The sequence below is a fragment of the Tenrec ecaudatus genome, chromosome 17 (assembly GCF_050624435.1).
Source record: "Tenrec ecaudatus isolate mTenEca1 chromosome 17, mTenEca1.hap1, whole genome shotgun sequence".
Taxonomy (NCBI): Eukaryota; Metazoa; Chordata; class Mammalia; order Afrosoricida; family Tenrecidae; genus Tenrec; species Tenrec ecaudatus.
The window spans coordinates 39,888,065-39,904,858 of record NC_134546.1 but is presented as its reverse complement, the minus strand read 5'-3'; positions in this window follow the sequence as shown (position 1 = coordinate 39,904,858).

The following is a 16,794-nucleotide window of genomic DNA, read 5'->3' as shown; positions in this document are numbered from 1 at the left end:
ACTGCCCCAGGTCACGCAAGGATCTCTCTCCTCCCAAGACGACAAGATCAGCCAAGCAAGACCCTCTCCCTTCCGGTCCCTGCCTTTTCAAGGGTTCCCAGGGGAAGCATGGTGAAGGACCCCAGGTCGCTCCCATTGGCTGAATTGCAATCATCTGGCCCAGGTGGGCTGCTCCAGGTGTAACGCCCATCCGAGCCCACCGGCGGGAAAATCCAGCTTTCCTATGCTGGCTCTCCTGGGCATGCGTAAATGGACTTCCCAATTCCCTAGGCTTAGCTGCCTAACATTTCCACGCATCTCTCTGGAAGAAAAGACCTAATAGTGTTCTTCCCTTGAAGATTCTGAAAGGTCAGGGATGAAGGGGTTGTCTCCACCGAATGCCTGAGCTAAACGAAAATTAGCTGTCCATGCCACAATAAAGGGGTTGGAAAGGAATCAGGCACACTAATGAGCCGCCTATGGGAAAACCAGAACGGAGCATGCTCAGACCCAAGTCACCTAAACCCAGGTGGGAGGTCCACCTGAGTGCAGACTAGGCACCAGCGACATGACACAGGTCATGTCGACATCACACAGGTCAGCCAATACCCTCAACCACGCCTCCCCAGCCAGTGGGGATGGTAGGGGATAAAGGCAGGCCATAGGCTGGTCACCATCCCTGCGCTCTTGTTCAGATGCGTGCTGCAAGTGGAGAGTGAGATTCCTACCAGTCATGGCGGCACAGCATGTGCCTGCGTGCCTGCTGGCAGCCCAGCTCACTCGGGATTCCCACGTGGATCACACACCGGCATCGGCATGAATTCTTTCTGGTGCGAAGGCCAGAACAGAGCTATTTCCCACCCGGGAAACCTAGCACTCTCATAGAGTCGTGCAGTCTTGGAGCAGCTCCATAGAGCCTATTGAGTCCTTGCAATGGGTTTGGTTTTGGAGAAGTCGAAAAATTAGAATCATCTCGATATAGGGAAAATCTGTACTAGAACTAGAACATAAGATCTAGTTAGTTAGAAATCCAATATGTAACAGGCCAGCAGTAAATCCCTTTTAAACTTACTCTTCAGAGACATCCTGACTCAGGAAGGGTAAATAAGGGAGCCTGAAGTTTGGGGGGCATGGGGGGTGTCTAATGGCCCCTGGGGAGACGTATAAATAGATAACTTCCTAATGATCGTTGCAAAAACCTGCCTACTAAGCGACTCGAGTATGTCCTGTGGCCTTGTAAATATCTGCTAATCTCTTCCTGCAGTCACTGTAACACACAAACAAAATAAAAACAGTTTCTTTTTTATTACTTGTGGGGGTCAGGCTCAGCTCTGAAACTGGGCAGAGGAGAAACCTGGCTGCTTTCCTTCTGCAAGCTCACACTGCCGGAATCTACTGAGAAGCCTGGTCTTTGTTTCCCACGACAAGGTGACCTATCTCTCACAGCCCGAGGCTTTCCCTCCCCCTCCTCCCCCGTTTGATCATTTCAAGCTTTCCAAGGCCTAAGGGTGAGAAAGCAAGCCTGACCCTCAGGTCTGGAACGCCCCTCCTGGCCCTGAAATGACAGATTCCTTTTTATCATTTTGATAAAAATCAGCTCAGATGTCTCCCCAAAAGGTGTGCCTAGTCTCTGCAAGTGTAAATTCATCGCATTGGATCTCGAGGTTCCATCTCATTAGCTGTTACAATACTTGGGCCCCTGGTGGTGTCCTGGTTACTCAGTGGGCTGCGATCCTCAAAGTCGGCAGTTCAGAAACCTGTACCAGCCTCTCCGTGGGAGAAAGACCCAGTTTTCTACTCCCATAAACAGTTGTGGCCTCGGAAACTCGCCTGCAATTGGTTCTACCCTGTCCTATACAGTCGATAGGAGTTGGCATCGACGCGATAGCAGCGAGTTGATTTGGGGTTTTTTTGTTTGTTTGTTTTTAGTTTGGTTTTATTATAATGCTTACGGAGCCCTAGTGATGGAGTAGGTCACACACTGAACGGCTAACCAAAAGGTCAGTGACTCAGACCCAGCGGTCACGCCACAGGAGTATGAAACCTGCTCCGCTGAAGATTCCGCATCTCGGACACCCAAAGGGCGGATCTACTCTGTTTTTTCGGGTCCCTATGAGTCAGAATTGTTTGGGCCGGCTCCAGACTAGACAGCCCCCATCTATCTCCTCTCAGGCTCCACAGGAGGATAGAACTTCAAGTCTCCCATTTCCAGCCTCTCAGGAGGATAAATGGCCTATTGAAGTCTGCATCCTCTGCCCCAACATTCCAAGGAGCTGATCTCTCCACACCAAGGTCGTGCAGCCCCTGTCCCAGTGTTCCAGGGAGCAAGTTGGCAAACGACAAAGGCACTTCCCACGGATGGCATCCTGACTCAAGGTCCTGCAGCTGCAAACAAAAAAATCTCCCCTGGCAGGGGGAGAGAGAGTGGGGAGGGAGAGGGGGAAATGAGGAGCTGATATTAAGGGCTCAAGTAGAAAGCAAATGTTTTGAGAATGATGGTGGCAACAAATGTGCTTGACACAATGGGTGGATGGATGGATGGATTGTGATAGGAATTGTACAAATCCCCAGTAAAATGATTTTTTTAATCTCTTTTTTTTTTTTAATGAATCTCCCTTCTTGTGGTCAACTTACACCTCCCTAGCTTGAGCCCTATGTCTCTCCCACTGCCTCATCGACAAACAACTTCCCTGACCTAACTCGTTGGGGTGCAGAACATGCCCTGGAGTTTTCCCTCCCCTTAATAAAGTATCTCTCTACTTCTCATTCCTGACTGAGCCTTATCTCCTTCTGCACCCCCGTCTCCAACCTCTCAAGAATCAGCTTGATGGCAGTCAGAGATTTTTTTTTTAAATCATTTTATTAGGGGCTCAACTCTTATCACAATTCATACATACATCAATTGTGTAAAGCACATTTGTACATTCATTGCCCTCATCATTCTCAAAACATTTGCTCTCCACCTAAGGCCCTGGCATCAGCTCCTCATTTTCCCCTCCCTCCCCACTCCCCCCTCCCTCAAGAACCCTCGATAATTTATAAATTATTATTTTGTCATATCTTCCACTGTCCAATGTCTCCCTTCACCCACTTTTCTGTTTTCCATCCCCAGGAAGGAGGTTATATGTAGATCCTTGTCATCGGTTCCCCGTTCCAACCCACCCTCCCTCCACCCTCTTGGTATCACCACTCGCACCACTGGTCCTGAAGGGCTCATCTGCCCTGGATTCACTGAGTTGCCAGTTCCTGTCTGTACCAGTCAGTGTACATTCTCTGGACTAGCCAGATTTGTAAGGTAGAATTGGGATTGTGATAGTGAAAAGGGAAGGAAGCATTTAGGAACTAGAGGAAAGTTGTGTTTCATCATTGCTACACTGCACCCTGACTAGTTCGTCTCCTCTCTATGACCATTCCTTAAGGGGTGTCCAATTGCCTACAGATGGGTTTTGGATCTCCAACCCACACTCCCCCTCATTCTCAATGATATGATTTTTTGTTCTGTTGATGCCTGATAACTGATCCCTTTGACACCTTATGATCGTACAAGCTAGTGTGCTTCTTCCATGTGGGCTTGTTGCTTCTGAGCTAGATGGCCACTTGTTTACCTTCAAGCCTTTAAGACCCCAGAGGCACACACACACACACAAAAAAGACCCCAGATATTATATCTTTGATAGCCGAGCACCATCAACTTTCTTCAGCACATTTGCTTATGTACCCATCTGTGAGGGAGGTGAGCACACAATGATATGAGTTTTTGTTTTTTGATATCTGATAACTGATCCCTTCGGCATCTTGTGATCACACAGGCTGGTGTGCTTCTTCCATGTGGGCTTTGTCGCTTCTGAGCTAGATGGCTGCTTGTTTACCTTCAAGTCTTTAAGACCCCAGATGCTATATCGTTTGATAGCGGGGCGCCATCAGCTTTCTTCACCACATTTGCTTATTCATCCAGTTTGTCTTCAGTGATTGTGTCGGGAAGGTTAGCATCATTGAATGCCAGGTTACTAGAAGAAAGTATTCTTGCATTGAGGGAGTACTTGATTAGAGGCCCAATGTCCATCTGCTACCTTAACACTAAACCTATAAATATATGCACATAGATCTATTTCCACATCCTCATATAAAATATATTTGCATATGTACGTGCCTTTATTTAGACCTCTATAAATGCCCTTTAGACCTCTATAAATGCCCTTTTTTTTTTGAGTAAGTGAGTGAATTAGAGTGAGTGAGTGAGTAAGTGAGTCTCTGAGTTAGAGTGAGTGAGTGAGGTGAGTGAGTGAGTCTCTGAGTTAGAGTGAGTGAGTTAGAGTGAGTGAATGAGGTGAGCTAGAGTGAGTGAGTTACAGTGAGTCTATAAATGCCTTTTGCCTCCTAGCTCTTTCCTCTATTTCCTTTAACTTTCCTCTTGTCCCACTATCATGTTCAGCCTTCATTTGGCTTTCAGTAATTCCTCTTGGTTACATTACTCTTGGTCTCACCCTACCAGGCCTCCTATACCCTCCTCCCCACCGATTTGGATCACTTGTTGTTCCCTTGTCCCTGGGTTTGTTAACACCACTTCCTTTTCCCCCACCTCCCCCTCTCCCATGTCCCCCGGAACTGAACTGTCGGTCCCATTGTTTTCTCCTCCAGATTGTTCATCCAGTCTATCTTATTTAGACAGACCTGCGGAGATAATAACATGCACAAAAACAAGACAGAGCAAAACCAAGCAACAAAATAAAACAAAGCAAGAATAACAAAAAGCCAATGACAAAAAAAAATACAACAACATGAAAGAAAAGCTTGCAGTTAGTTCAAGGACTGCTTTTTGACCTTTAGGAGTGTTTTCTGATTGAGTCTGATGGGGTAACAAGCCCTGGCCCCAAAGTCTATTTTTGGTATTCCCTGGGGACTTAGTTGCTCTGTTCCCCTTGCTGTTTCTGTTCCATACCCTCACTGTTTTTCCTCGGTGTGGTGTGATCAGATTGGGTGGAATTCCTACACTGTGTATCCAGGGTTGTCCCCTGTAGGGCTATGGGTCTGTGAGGGATGTCATGTCTCATAGTGGGGCTGGCCATATGGTCTCTGTAGATTGGCTGCTCTGAGTGGGAATATTGTCCTCTAGGCTTGGTGGGCCAGGATGTGCTCCACTCTCTCTTCCTCACCCTTCATTTGCTCCTGTTGCCCTGATCTGACATGGCCCTCTCCTGGAGCTGCAGATTCAGTGCTGTCTTCTGAAACAAATTCTTCTGAGGAGAGGGACAGGTGTCCACGCAGTTGGGATTGGAGCTGGCCCCTCATGCCTCTCCGCTGGTTCCCTGGTTTTTTATTATGATGATGATGATGATACTTGCTACATGGTTTTAGAAAATCTGTCTTACCAAACACCTAGAAAGGGTAAAAATTAGTATTTATAATTCTTTACACCCATTGCTTCCTGGACACCCACTGGGATAGAAGTGCCTTCATCACTGGTTTCTGAGGCTGTAAGTCTTTCCTGAGCATACTGACACACCTTTCTCCCGTGAGGCAGCTGCTGGGTTCCCAGGGCCAGCCAAGTACGCAGCCACAGGGCCACCAGCACTCCTTGCCCCATGCAAGTATTAGGTGCTCAGAAAATGTTTGTAAGTGAATGAGCTGGGCACCACAGCTCAGCTTCTCAGTGATAATCCGCCCATCAGTATCATCCCATCCCTTGCCCATTCTTTCTTTTTTCATTAGTTGGGATTTAATACATACATCATTCCCTATTTCAATCATGTCAAGTAGAATTGTACAATTGCTACCACAATTAGTTTCTAACGGTTCTCTTTCTACATGGACTCCTTGACATTGTCTACCTTTTACACACACACCCCACCACCACCGCTGCGTCTCCCTCCCCCTGAACCCCTTATTCGAACTGCTGTCACTATAGGTTCTTCAATCCTGGGTTTCATATACTGAAAAACAGAACAGTATATAACACAACTTCAAGAGGGTGACCTCCATGGACATAGCACCTCTGAGACACACTCTATGAATGAAGAAAACCCAAAGCACAAAACACAGAAAATGTTGGAAACCAGATCAGGTCCAGCTCGCATTGTAGGGGGATCTGCTGACGGAGTTATAACTGTTCAGGTCAGATGGATGCGCACCTCTTTGACTCCTCTCTCCCGAGCCCTCTGTTCAGTGACCCCTGTCCTCCCGTCCTCAATGGTAGATGGGGGAGTTCTCTGGAGGCTTATTCCCTGTCATTCCACAAATGACTCTGGGGCTCCCACTGCCCTTGCCCTTTCTGCTTCACGTCCTAAGTAGTGAGCTCACGAAGGGGACAATAAGAATCGTAGCTGCCTCTACGGTTGATTTGATCACAATCATAGCGGTAAAGGCTATGACAGTATTTCATAACATTCAGGAGATGGGTTTTACCCGACCCCACCACTCACACGCTCACGGACTCATCCCGGGGAGCCAGTCCAGGTGGGATGAAGGGCTGTCGGATATGTGGTTACTAGGTCTGTGGGGAGAAAGACTGAAGGTTTCTACTCCTATAAAGAGTTACAGCCCTGGAAACCCAACGGGGCAGCTCCCCTCTGTCCTAGAGGGTCACCATGAGTTAGCATAGACATGATGGCCATGAGTTTGATTTTTCTTTTTTAATTAAAGTAGAAATTGTCAAAATATGCATATCAGCATCTAAAGCCAGTTTAACCAAAGCAGAGCTAAGGAGCGGGCAGGAGCATTCTAATGCAAAGGAGTTTGGAATTGTGGAGGAGAGAGAGTGGGTCTTTCTTTGGTTTTTCAAAGTTAAACAAAATGCACTCCGGGTGTGTCGTCCAAGAGCATAGCACGCCGCTGAGGCAGCGATCGCAAAGACAAGGAACTGCGAATGGCACCTGGACCAGCAACAGCGATGTAAGCTGTTTCTGCCCGCTCGCTGGACTGAGACCCCCTGTTTCAAGCCTGCGTTTGATAGTCTGGCGTCCGTTTCTCCTTTGGACAAGTTGTAATCATTTCTAATAGACTTTAATGGACATTAAAACCAAACTCCCTGATGAAACCTACAACCTTCCTCTAGTTCTTTAATGCTTTCTCCCCACCCTCCACTCACCTGCACTATCATGACCCCAATTCTACCCTACAAATCCGGCTAGACCAGAGCATGTACACAGGTACAGATAAGAGCTGGAAACAAGGGAATCCAGGACAGATAAACCCCTCAGGACCAATAATGAGAGTAATGATAGGAGGAGGGGAAGGGGAAGGTGAGGGGAGAAAGAGGGAACTGATCACAATGATCTACACATAACTCCCTCCCAGGGGGATGGACAACAGAAAAGGGTGAAGGGAGACAGAGGTCATTGTAAAACATGAATAATAATTTATCAATTATCAAAGGTTCATGAGGGAGGGGAGTGGGGAAAAATGAGGAGCTGATACCAAAGGCTCAAGTAAGAAAGAAAATGTTTTGAGAATGATGATGGCAACAAATGTACAAATGTGCTTGACACAATGGATGGATGGATTATGACAAGAGCTGTAAGAGTCCCCGATAAAATGATTTAAAACAACACCCAACTCCCTGGTTTTCGCACTGCTGACCTCAAGGTTGGCAGCTCCATCCATAACCACTCCCCCAGCAGGGCTCCTCTGAGACATAGCGAATTCAGGTCCCTGCCTGCAGGCCTTGTCATAGGGCAGCGGTCTCTAACCAGGTGGTGGAACAGCTAATGATGCCTGACGTCATCACTCCCAAAGAAACCTAGCCCCTTCAGCAGATGCTTCATTCACACCTCCCCCGCTAGCCCCATGCTCTGCCCCGCTAGCCCCCCCCCATGCTCTGCCCCGCCCCCCATGGGCTACAGAAGGATTTCTCCCAAACTGTCTCCGCCAAATATATGCCAAACCCAAGACACTGCTTGCTACACCTGGTAAATGACTGTAGGTCAGAGGGTATTCTCCTTAAGGATATCAGCCATCTAGAGCTCCCAGACTGTATCCTCTGACTCAGCCCAAGTAGGGCCCACTCCCATCTGATATAGTTCCCTTGAAGGAGAGCCCTAAGGAGAGCCCGGGACCACTCAAGGATGACTAAGCTTAGGCTACTATATTGAGTCTAGGGTCCACCCATCTTGCCACCCATCTTGCCCTGTTCCCTCCCTTTACTATTGCATGTACACCCCTAGGTCATCCCCCTCCTATTGCTTGTATTGCCTATGTTACAACCCTTCCTATGAGGTAGATTGTTATCTGTAATCAGAAAGCTCTGGTTAGAAATAAAACCTCGTGCTCTCTCTCCTGCGGAGCTGAGGTGAGCATGCTACCGTGCAATGTGTCTGACTTCTTCATTTTACACTTTCTCCCATCTCTCTATGACTTTACTATAATCTTTATATATCTTAACCGTACAATTGCGCCTACCAAACCCGTGAGGAGTTGTGGGGGGCTGGCTTCCCCTCCTCCCCACATACACACCCATCACCAAGCTTTAGGTTTGTTCCTTGTGGACATTTTCTATACATGCAACAATGGAGGCTCCCCTCTGACTAGTTTCACTTCCCACAGTATCTTCAAGGTTTGTCTATCGACGGCCAAAAAACGACACCCTCTGCCTACGCCATTTTGGCATACAGATCCAGTCACCAGTGAGTGGACAGTTGTCTTGCTTCCCCTCTTTAACTGTTACGAATATCGCTGCGATGAACATTCTTGAACAAGTTTTTTAAACCTAAAATAATTTATTTATACAAAATACGACTTGCTACCTCAATACAGCGTGCTTTTAAAACCTAAATAAAATGAGACTGCATGTTGCATAGAGCACGGTATCCACAAGTTACACAGCAGCCGTGGGAAACGAGCCCAAACCAATCCAGACACAGGGGAAGATGTTGCCCTGAATGCCCTCTTCATTGAGCATCGGGAACCACGAAGCTTGTGGTCCTTTTGTGGCACATTATTTTGTGGCACATTATTCTCTGCCCCCAGGCTCCGCATCTGCTGGGTCTGATTTCATTCCCTGGGTCCCTGGTTCTCCTCAGCTAGCCAGCACTGGCTGCTACTGGGGGCTTGTACTCCGTCTGCTCAGGGCCAGTTAAAGCAAGCAGTGCTTGCTCCTCCCCCTAATCAGCAGCCCCCTCATGGCTCAGTGGTTGTCAACTTCTCTTCTACAAGGTTTTGCATGCAGGTCAGTTTTTATTTTTATTAGAGACTCTTATAGATTGAATTATGTTGCCCCAAAATATGTCATAAACCCTGACCTCTGTGGTTATGATCCCATCCCTGAATTAATCTCTTTTGAGATGCAAAAGAATTGAACCATCTGCAGAGGAGAGGTGGGGTAAGCGGGGGGCTTGGATGCAGGAAGATCTCCCAGGAATGGGGCCTAGAATGAGACTTTCCTCCAGAGCTGGCGGACGGAGAGCCAGTGCCTGCCCCTAAAGCTGGTGTTCTGCACCCAGACTTCTAGCCTACTCCACTGTGAGCAAACAAATTCCTGGTTGTTGAAGACATCCACTTGTGATATTTCTGTGTATGATGCTAGGTAACTAAGGTCCGGAAGTAATAACTTTAGCAGTGAAACTGCTGGGTCATGCCTCTAATACGTGTTCAACTGTAATCCATGTGATAAATCATAACCCCTATGTTTAACAAGCTGTGTTTCACATGTTGAGGACTTCACAAATGGTTTCCCAGAATGGTTGCCCTGTGTTTCGTTCGCCCCGAGATAGGCGGATGTATGAGGGTTCCCAGTGCTCCCTATCTTTAATAGTACTTTCTCTTGTCTGTCTTTGTGACTGCAGCCACCCTAATAGCTATGAATCACTGTGGTGTTAATTTGCATTTCCCTGATGGCTCAGGCGGCCCCCACCTGCCCGTCAAGTTGTCTTACTCTGGTGGCTTAGGTGGTATTGCGGTGCCGGAAGCGTTGCCACTGGTATTTCAAATACTAGCTAGGACACCAATAGTGGATGGGTCTTAGTAGAACTTCCAGACTGAGGCAGTCTAAGCAGAAAGTCCTGGTGGTCTGCTTCTGAAGGTATAGGGACATTTTAAGTTAACACTTAAAAAAACAGTTCCTGCTGCTAAGCAGTCACTTCCTGTGTGTCTTCGGGCCCACCTGCATCATGCCCTTCCCCACAGATAGCCAGGGAGACACAACAGAACCAGAAGCATTGGGAATGTTCCGGCCCCTTTCCTTCTCTGAGTTCCCGTATATTCCCTTCTCTGACTTTGCTTAGATCACCTCACTGTGCATCTACAAGGGATCCCTAGAACGACCCCACTCCCCCTCAATGGAAACTGTCCTGTGTAGCTTGGTCACCAGCTCTCATCCTCGTCCAAAAGCCCCCAAATATAATAAAATAATGTCTTTCAAATGGTCTCCAACTCAGTTTTGGGGCTCTTGACCTCTGCCTATAGAGGCTTGAGCCCACACAGAAGGTTAGCAAAACAAAAAAATGTAAGGGACCACTACAGAACATGGTCCGGCTCACTCGCTTTGTACGCGTCATCAGACAGGACAATTAGTTGCTAGAGGTGGGTGTGATGGTTGATGGAGGAGAGGGCCAGCAGGGCATGGAGGCCCCGGGTGCGATAGAATGGCACTGTGGCTAACACGGGATGCCAGCACACCAGTGGCAGTGAGGCTGACACAGAACCAGCAACACTTTCATCTCTTGTTCATAAAGTCTCTGTGTCAGAGTGGACTCTACAGTTGACAACCACAAGGACTAATGACTGTGAGCATCCTTTCACATGCGTATTGGTCATTTACATATCTTCTTTGGGAGCCTCATAAGAGACTTGTATCCAGGTAAATAAAGAAATCTTAGAACTCAATTCTGTAAGATAAAGACAATCCCTTTTTAGGATCATTCGTTTTTGAGAAAGCATTTTAGTTCATTGCTGTGGTTGAAGATTTAATTGAAGATAGAGACTTAAAGCTGTATTTGTGATAATTATATACTTTTTAAAAGTTGATAAGAAAGGAGAAGAGAGGTGGAAATGCTAAATTGTTGGAGAAGCAGTGTCCAAAGAAAAGGGAAACACTCGGTGGTAATGGGCTAAAGCACATGCCTCTTTGCTGTGAATGTTCGAAAGAGGAGACTTTCTACTTCAGGAAGATTTACAGCCTTGGAAAACCTCAGGGAGTTCTACTCTGTGCAGTTCCGACTCGATGGTCGTGAGTGAGCTGCAGCTTCACCCATTTTGCCTGCTCTGTGGAGACAGTGAGATACTGGCTTACAAATTGGGCTGCTATTGGCAAGGCCGGCAGTTCAAATCCACTAGCCACGCCACGGAAGAAAGATGAGGCTTCCTACTTCCAAAGTGTCAGAATCCCATCAGGGCAGTTCTGCAGAGGGAGATGGAGAGCTATGGCAAGAGGGCCTCTTGCTTTCTGTTCCTGATAAGCTGGCAGCACGTGGGGTTCTCGTGTCCAGCTCCTGTAGCACCATGCTGCTCAGCCACGGACAGCAGAGCACGTTGGGCCCGGGAAGTTTATTGTAGTGTGTCTCTGATCTCTAGTGAGAACTTCGCTCTGGAAACCTTTGCCCCCACATCCCTAACACCCTAGAGCACTGGTCAGCAAACCCTGTAAAAGATCAGAGAGAAAGCACTTCTGGTTTGGGGGAAGGGGGTGAGAGTGGGGGTGGGGTGGTCACTGGGGTCCATGGCATCTGCTTAGCTCGGCTATTTAAACAAAAGACCCATCACCCCGAGTGAGTGCGCACCGCTGCGCTCCACTAAAAGGTGAACATTGTAAGTTATAATTTATTTATTTTATAATTTATATTTTATAGACTCTTCGCATATGGCAAAATATTTTGATCACACCCCCGCCCATCCCAAGAATTTAAAGTTATAAAATTCATGGGCTGTACAAAAATAGACGCAAGCCTGAGTTTGATGACCTCTACCCTATGGTGGTGGTAAGGTGCTGTCTAGTAGGTCCCAACTCACCGCCATGCTGCGCGCAAAAGAACAAAACACTGCCGGGTCCTACACCAGCGGGGCCATCGAATCACCTCTGACTCAGAGTGACCCTAAGCACAACGGAATGAAACGCTGCCCAGTGCTGCTCTGTCCTTACAGTTGTGATCTTTGAGCCCATTGGTGCAGCCAGTGTGCCAGTCCATCTCACGGACATCTGGTCTCATCTCTTCTTTCTCAGTTTCCAATAGACTCTCTCCCCTGGGGCGGCACCGCAGCCAAGTCTGGATCTCCACCCACGTAGGCAGGGGTCTGTGGGCGTGGGGCCAGTGGGCAGACTGTCCTTCCTTTAGCTCAGCCCATGGGGTAGTGGCTGAGCCTTACATGTGCTAGACCTAACTTTTGGGGATTTTTTTAAAAAGTCGTTTTATTGGGACATAATCCACCCATCATACAATTCAATAGTTCAATTGTATCAAGAAGACTTGTACAATCTGCACCTATCATTTTCAGAGTTTCTTTGTACTTCTCCATAAGGAACCCTGATGGCATCATGGTTACAGAGGGGACTACTAACCACCAGGTCAGCAGTTCAAAACCACCAGTCAGAGAAGAGGCTTCCTGCTCCTGCAAAGTTAGAGTCTCAGAAACCCACAGGGGCAGTTCGATCCTTCCCTGTAGGTGGCCATGAGTTGGAATCGACTCGATAGCTTTAAGTCTGGTTTGGGGAGTCTGGTACTTCTTCAGAGTTGTAGTCTTGATGTCTACGATATAAATTTAGAAGATTAAACAAACAAACAAACATGTATTTTCTGTTTTCAGAGGTGAGGAGTCGAGATACAGTTTACCTGAGTCCTTAGTTCAAGGTCTCACAAGACTGCAGTCCCAGCCTCAGGGCAGCCTCCAGTCTCACCTGGGTTTCGGGGGCCTCTTCCAAGTTAGTGGCCTCACCATGGTTGGGTAGTTTGCTCCAAAACAGCATCTCGGCTGCTTCCTCTTCTTTTTCCTTACCGTTATTTGTTTATTTACATTTGGAATGTTTTTATTTCGGTTTAGGTGCAAGTTTACAAAACTGTCTCGCTTATCAATTTCCTGCCGCGGGTGTGATCTCACATTGTGCCAGCCTTCCCTTCTCATTTCCATTTGTATGCCAGTTTCTACTCACCGGGCTTTCCTGCCCCTTCTGTCTTCCTCCGCTTGGGGATAAATACTGCCCTTTTCCTCATGCGGCAAGTCACTCAGGGTGTTACTGTTTGCTTGATTGACCTTTTTACTGTTTGACTGTAAGCGGCCTCGGGGAGGGAGTTTAGTCCAAATTTTGAATTAAATTGCCTAAGGGCCTGTGTTATTACAGATAGATTAGAGAAACAAATTCATAGACACGCTCACATGTGTATAAGGAAGAGCTTTATATACAAGAGAAATTGAATATTGAGAAAACATCCGAGCCCAGTCCAGATCAAGTCCATAAGTCCAATATACCCCATATGTTGATACTAGTCCGTAAATTCCTCATCAGACTCACTCACTCATGCAGCCGTGCGATAATGACGAATGCAGGAAGGTCACGGACCAGTGGGTGGATAGTCTGGTAGATCCAGTGATGGTTGTAGGAGTCTCCACGTGGCTCCTCCAGGTCCAGGGTTCTCTCTGCCATCAGCGTAGATCCATGTGTCTTGCCTGTTGTAGAGAGTCTCTCAGGGAGTGAGCAGAGAGAATGTGTCTCCTGCTTCCAAGGAGAAATACAGGAGTTCCCAGAATCCTCTGGAAAAGGCCACGCTCACACAGAGGCCTCATTGGCTATGACCTGATTGCTAGGCTAGACTCCACCTCTTCACTCTTAATCCTCTCAAATTGACAAACGATTATATAACAACCGCAGGGCCAGAGTCTCAAGGAATTCCATCTGCATCTATTGGACCAGTAAGATTTTTAAAAAATCATTTTGAATTTGTTCTGCATTTTTCTCTTACTTCGTCTGAGAACTTCTGTTGTGATCCTGGTCAGAGTCATCGTTTGGGGTAGCCACCTCCATCTAGTTCTCCCCTCACCCTTGGGGAAGCTGGGGTTTTCCTGGCTCTCTCATTCTTTGGATACTAATTGTATCTTTGGCTTATTTCATTCTTAGTTCTCTGGGTGGGGAGAAATAGCAGTACCTCAGATGGTGGTTCACAGCATTAAGCAAAGTCGAAGTAGAATGTTTTCTCTGTGAACACTATGCTCCTGAGCTATTGCTTCAGGCCCCCCTTTAAAAGGCTCCCTTTAAAAAAAATAACAAAATAAATAAATAAATAAATAAATAAAAGGCTCCCTTGATTAAGTCAGGGTCACCCAGTGAAATCTCCCTTTTAATTAAAATTTAACTGATTAGCAGAGTAAAAAAAAAGTAACTGATCGAAAAGTAAAAACTCTTCAATCTTTGCCGTACAAGCTAACCATCTGGGGAGACAGCCCATCGCATTCACATGCTTGTTCATATTCAGAAGGAATTAAACAAGGTTTGAACACTCCCAGACTAAGCCCACTACATTCATAGTGACCCTGTCGGACAGGGTCCTGCTCCCCAGGGATTCTGAGACTATGCTCTTTACAAGAACAGATTCATCTTCCTTCCAGAGAAACTGGTGGGCTCAAACCAGTCCCCTTGTCATTGGTGGTCCAATGTTTGGCCCACAGTGTCTTCAGGGCTCTTTCAGAATGAACAAACTGGGAGGCCGGCTTGAATTCTGCCTACCAGAGAGCTAACACTCGTGTGGTTGTCGAGTGCCGCCAAGTCTGTCCCCATTCACAGCAGCCCTAGGAAGAACAGAACGACAGTCTTGTACCATCCTCACAGGTGTCATGTTTGAGCCTATAGTTTCAGCCACTTTGCCAATCAGCCTGTCAAGGCCCTTCCTCTTATTCGCTGGCCCTCTGCTTTACTAAGCATGGCGACCTTTTCTAGGGGCTGGTCTGTCCTGAAGGGCCCAGGGTATTGACAGTCTTGTCATCCTTGCTTCTAAAGAGCACTCTGGCTGTACTTCCTGTAGGATAGAGTTCTTTTGGCAGTCTATAGTACTTCCAATATTCGTCTCCAGCACCGTAATTCAAATACATCGATTCTTCTTTGCTTCTGTATTCAATATCCAGCTTCCAAATGCACAGCAGATGGCTGAAAATATGCACTGGGACATGAGCCACAAGGTTCACATTTGGAAACCACCAGGAGCTCTGAGGGAGAAAGAGGGAACTTTCACTCCTGCATCATGTAGGGTTGCCATGGATCAGAATTGACTGGCACTTGATTTGGGTTTGTTTTTTGGGTTAGAAGCGCCTTAGCCCTCGAAGTAACACCCTTGCTTTTCAATACTAAAGACGTGCAGATTTAAGTTAAATCTTGACTGCTGCCTCCATGAGCATTGATTGTGGATCCAAGCAAGACAAACTCCTCAACAACTTCAAACCTTTCTCCATGTATCATGTTACCTATTGGTCCAGTGGTGAAGACTTTTGTTTTTTACATTGAGTTGTAATCTCTTTCTTTGAAATACATGCAAATGTGGATCTCTTCCAGACATTTGGCCAGGTAGCTGTCTTCCAAACTTCTTGGCATCTATCAGTGCTCCCAGTGTTTCATGCGATTGTTGAAACTTTTCTATTGCTATTGTCAGTTCCCTGAGCCTTGTTTTTGGCTATCATCTTCGGTGCAACATGATATTCTTTCTTCAGTACCATTGGTTCTTAATTATATGCTACCTCTTTTAATCTAGTTACATTTTCTTAATCTTTAGAATCCTTAAAAAAATTCTTTTACGAAGCCACACATTTCAAGACATCTTAAACTCCATGATACTAGTAGCCCCCTTAAAACTGGGTTCCTGTCTGTGATAGTTACATAATGTTGTCAATTTGGGACTTGAGGAAAGAGGTGGAGCTTAGCCTGTCAATCAGGGCAGCTTGATGACCTCATTTGGAGCTGCTAAGGAGGTACATAGCTTACTGGAGGCTAGGGGAGAGTGACACACGCCCTTGGAGACACTCTTGCTGCAGACAAGATACAAGGAGCTGTGTTGCCATGGAGACCCCTGCCAGTGCTGAGATGCTTCCACTGCCACTGGGTCAACAAGGCTTCCCACCCACTGGCCTGTGATCTTCCTGCATTTGACATCATTGCATGTGTTTTATAAGTCCGAAGAGGACTTTATAAGTTGGTATCTGACAGATGGGCTAATGTTGGACTTTTGGACTTGATCTGGGCTGGGCTGTTTCCTCAGTATTCAATTACTCTTGTATATAAATATTTTTTTTTCTTCTTTTACATTTTATTAGGGACTCAAACAACTCTTACCACAATCCATACATATACATACATCAATTGTATAAAGCACATCCATACATTCCCTGCCCCAATCATTCTCAAGGCATTTGCTCTCCACTTAAGCCCCTTGCATCAGGTCCTCTTTTTTCCCCCCCCTCCCTCCCCATTCCCCCCTCCCTCATATGCCCTTGGTAATTTATACATCGTTATTTTGTCATATCTTGCCCTAAGATCTTTCTTATACACAATTGTCTATGAATTTGTTTCTCTAGTCTACCCAGACTAACACATCATCTGATGATTGCTGACTCAAGTCTAATACCTTAATTATTTCCATCGGGGGTTGCAAACATTACCCCAAAACATATTTACTTAAATATGTAACACATATTGCTAATTAAGATGTACAAAATGTCATGTGGTTTAGTATAACTTCATGTTTTAAGTTGGGATTTCCTTTTCTAGGCAACAAAATACCATATATATTCGAGTATAACCTGACCCGAAAATCAGCCGAGACACTTAATTTTACCACAAAAACTGCATTAAAAATGTGCTGAAAAACTCAACTTATACACAAGTATATACGGTGAAATGCAATTTTACCCTAT